Raw genomic sequence first — 4,544 nt, 5'->3', positions numbered from 1 at the left:
GGGCCCAAAGCCGCCTTCCACCACCCCGTGAAGACCTTCCCTGTGTTGGGAATAATAAAGTCCCTGTGGTTAAAAAACAAAACAAAACAACAAAAATGACAGAATGGCAGAATGGATAAGAAAATAGAATCCTTCAGTATGTTGCCTACAAGAGACACACCTTACACACCAAGACAAACACAGATTTACAATTAATGGATGGAAAAAAAATGTATCTAATGAATGGGCATCATAAATTAACAGAAGTGGCTATACTTATCTCTTATAAAATTAACTTTCAGACAAAAACTAGCATAAAAGTCAAAGGACATAATCTCAAGATTAAAACATCAATTGAACAAGAGGGCATAACCATAATATATAATTATGCTACCAATGAAAAAGCCTCAAAAATATAAATCAAACTATAATCTAATTGAAGAAAGAAATAGACAACTCTACAATAGTAGTAGGAAATTTTAATACAGCACTTTAAAAAATGATAGAACAACCAGAAAGAAACTCAACAAAGACACAGAGGAACTAAATAGTAAGACCAATCAATTTGACTTAGCATATTTTTATGGAGCACTGAACCCAATAATAGCACAATAGACAATACACATTCTTTTCCAGTGTACATGCAACATTCTCCAGAATAGGCCATATATTGTCACAAAGCAACTTTCAATAAATTTTAAAACATCAAAGTATTACAAACCATCTTCTCAGATCACAATGCAATAAAATAAAGAAGGTGGCAAACGAATAATGAAGATAGTTGAAGACACAGGATGTATGCATGGGCTAAATAAGATGGATGTAATAGTGACATATACAAACCCTGGAACAACAGTATTCTGGGAATAAATAAATGGATTAGACATAGGCTGAATGAATAAGAGAGGAAGTTGTTGCTATTAGGTGCCATCAAGTCAGCACCAACTCATAGCGACCCCTATGCACAACAATACAAAACACTGCCCAGTCCTACACCAACCTTGCAATCATTGCTACATTTGAACCCCTTACTTCTGTTACTGTGCCAATCCATCTTGCTGGGGGACTTCCTGTTTTTCTCTGACCTTCCACTTTACCAAACTTGACATACTTCTCCAGGGACTGGTCCTCCTGATAATATATCTGAATTATGAGAGACGAAGTCTTGACTTCCTGGCTTCCAAGGAGCATTCTGGCAGTACTTCTTCCAACACAGATTTGTTTGTTCTTTTGGCAGTACATGGTACTGTTAATATTCTCATCCAACACTATAACTCAAATTAATCAATCCTTCTATGGCCTTCCTTATTCACTGTGAGACATATATATATATTTACATCCCACAAATATATGAGTTTGTAAGAGAAAAATGAAACATTCTTTGATGGTTGCTGGAGGGATGGTGAAGGGAGAGTAGGTCACTGCTTATAGTGTAGATACATGCTAACTTGGGTGACAGAGAGGGCTGAAGTTGGCCGAAGTATGATGAAGACAGGTGAAGACGCAGAGGTATACAAGAACTGAAGAGGATAGAGGTAAATAGTGATACAACATTGGAACAACAATGCTCTGGGTAGATTCATGAACAAAGACACATGCTGAATGATTATGGGAAGAGTAGAATATGTGCATATGTATATGTATTTGTGTATGATATATAAGTATATAAATATGTACATATATGTATACATTTATATGTCCTCCAGATATACAAGAGTGTGAAAGAAGAAATTGGTATATGGGTATTTACTTTTACTGAAAATACCACTGTAAATGTAGTGAAGCATACAGCAGGCAAAATTATGAAAACTAGTAGCTGAGCTTGGGGGCTTAAGACCATAGTCTCAGGAGACACCATTGTCAATTGGCATATCATAGTACACAAAGACAGTGTTCTATATCCTACTTTGGTGGGTCTAGGATATTAAAAGCACATAAGTGGTCTTCTAAGGTGCAGCTATAGGTTTAATATGTGTGGAAGAAAGAAGAGTGATGAGAATTAAAGATGCTTGGAATCAACTCATCCAATGGACTAATGGAACACGTCAACATCAGTCTCCATAACCTGAGACTAGAACTATAGAAGTAGATGGTACCCTAACATTACCAACTGCGTTGAACAGAACCAAAAGAAGAGATCCTGGAAGAGCAACACAATGTGTAGAACAAAGCTCAAAATTATTTTTTAAAAAGACCAGGCTTACTGGTTAGAAAGAGACTGAAGGAACACGAGACTGATCCCCAACCACCCTTCAGGTCTGGAAAGGAACACACCATCTTTTAGGCATGGAGTAGATAGGTATATAGGAGGAACAACTTCAGTCAAGTAGTTGATAGTAGATAGGTATATAAGGGGAACAACAACCTAGTAAGATATGATCACTATGAATAATGAAATGATCAATCATTCAAAATCAAAGGGCCAACATATACCTAAAGGACAACTGCAAGAAATGTGAAAGTGGGTGAATGTGAAATAGGAGCCACAGAGAGAAAAGGTATGACTTGTTTCAAGGAGGGGATTGCAATCATTAAGATGAAACAAAGTGTATTATTTGTTTAATGTAAATCTGATGATCTTATCTATAATCCTTCATTCATTTCACAATAAAAAGTAAAAAAAAAAAAGCAAAACAAAACAGAAACACAAAAACAAACCCGTTGACACCATGGGCTGAGCTGCCCCACCCCCCGCAGAAGTGAGTCAATGCGGGGCCAGTCTGCGCACACAGGCAGAAGTGAGTGGGAAAACGTGGACCGGGACACGAGCAGATACACGTGTGGGACACACCTTCCACGACAGCAGCACTCTTCTCTCAGTTTTTCTAAGCTTTTTGGAGACCCGAGAAAAGCCCTGTTAATCAAAAGCAAGAAAAATGCCTCACAGAGAAAAAAGATGGTGGAACCAAGGGCAATTAAATCTGCCTTAGGTTCTGAATGGCTGATTAAAGGACATGCTGCACCTGACCAAGACAGAGATGACTGCGTCCTCTTCCAACGTCTATGGACAAGCGTCCAAGATGAGTCCCCACGTCCCTTAGGAGGACTGACTGTCACAACCCCCAGCCATCAAGATAGAACCGTTCAAAGAACTCCCTGATGAATGCAGTATGGAAAAAGGCAGGAAGATGGTGGGAATGAACTACAGCAGCGACATCGAGGAGAAGCCTATTCCTCCTCCAAACATGACCACGATCGAGAGTAGATTTACTATCCCCGCAGATGGAGAACAGTGAGCAGTGAAAGAATACAGCCTCCCAGACGTGGATATCTTACTCTTGAAAATATCAACAGGAAGAAACTGTGCAAGGTGACCAAACACGATTTTCAGAGGCTCACCCCAAGCTACACGGCTGATATCCTTCTTTCCTATTTCCACGACCTCAGAGAGACTACTCTTCCACATTTGACTTGCAATGATGTGAATAAAGCCTTAGAAAACTCCCCATGGTTAATGCATGCTAGAAACACAGATTTACCTTATGAATCACCCAGGAGGTCAGCCTGAACTGGTCATAGACACCCCACACCCCAGTTGAAATCTGCTCAGCCATTTCCTTCCACAATGCCCCAAACTGAAGACCAGCATCCTCAGTTAGATCCCTATCAGATTCTTGGACCAACAAATCCAGGGAATGGGCTGATTTCAGCTTTGGCAGTTACTCCTGGAGCTCCTGTCAGACAGCTCAAACACCAACTGCATCACCTGGGAGGGCACCAATGGGAAGCGCACAATGACAGACCCTGATGAGGTTGCCTGGTATTGAGGAGAATGGAAAAGCAAATCCAATATGAGCTATGATAAACTCAGCTGTGCTCTCCCTTGCAACTACGAAAAATCATTGTGACCAAAGTCCATAGGAAGCTCTATGCCTACAAGTTCAACTTCCATGGAGTTGTCCAGGCCCTCCAGGCCCTCTAGAATCGTCTCTGTACAAGTACCCCACATATCTACCATACATGGACTCCTATCACATCCACCCACAAAAGATGAACTTTGTGACTCCCCATCTGCCAGCTCTACCATTGACATCTAGCTTTTTTGCTTCCCCCAACCCCTATAGGAATTCAACAACTGGGGGTATCTACTAGGCTCCCAGTAAGCCATATGCCTTCTCACTTGGGCACTTACTACAAAAGACCTACTGGAGACCTTTCCCAACAACATCCAATCAACAATGAATTGCCAAAAAACTCTTATCAGAGAACATGAAGCAAAGTGCCTCAGAAAGAATGGAAAAGGTTGCCTAAGACTGGGGAAGGACTCAAGGAAAGAAATCCTAAAGACTCTTAAGGGTTGGGAATTATTAAAGTATTACTACAGAAATAAAGAAAATGCTAAAAAGTGCAATGTATACGGATATATCATCCATGAACCAACCTTGTAAAAGATATTGTAAGTAGAAGCAAGACGTCATAAGGACAAAGTGCCAAAGAAAGTGGTTTTCCATAAACTTTAGAGTGGCAGTTGGAATCCCACTAATGCAAACTGGGATTCAACCAAAACAATAGATATAACACAGTTTTGAGTTAACATTGCCATTTATAATGTCATTTTTAAGGAA

The 4,544-nt window shown here is 39.9% G+C and overlaps 1 pseudogene; it reads left to right on the top strand.

Annotated features, from left to right (window-relative positions):
* The first annotated feature begins 2,945 nt into the window (after nucleotides 1–2,945).
* On the top strand, nucleotides 2,946–4,192 carry LOC102813998 (annotated as a pseudogene).
* The last annotated feature ends 352 nt before the right edge of the window (nucleotides 4,193–4,544 follow it).

Source organism: Chrysochloris asiatica, unplaced genomic scaffold, assembly GCF_000296735.1.
Source record: "Chrysochloris asiatica unplaced genomic scaffold, ChrAsi1.0 scaffold00260, whole genome shotgun sequence".
NCBI classification, from domain to species: domain Eukaryota; kingdom Metazoa; phylum Chordata; class Mammalia; order Afrosoricida; family Chrysochloridae; genus Chrysochloris; species Chrysochloris asiatica.
Note: the sequence above shows the minus strand (reverse complement) of the source record. Positions and strands in the feature narration are given on the sequence as shown.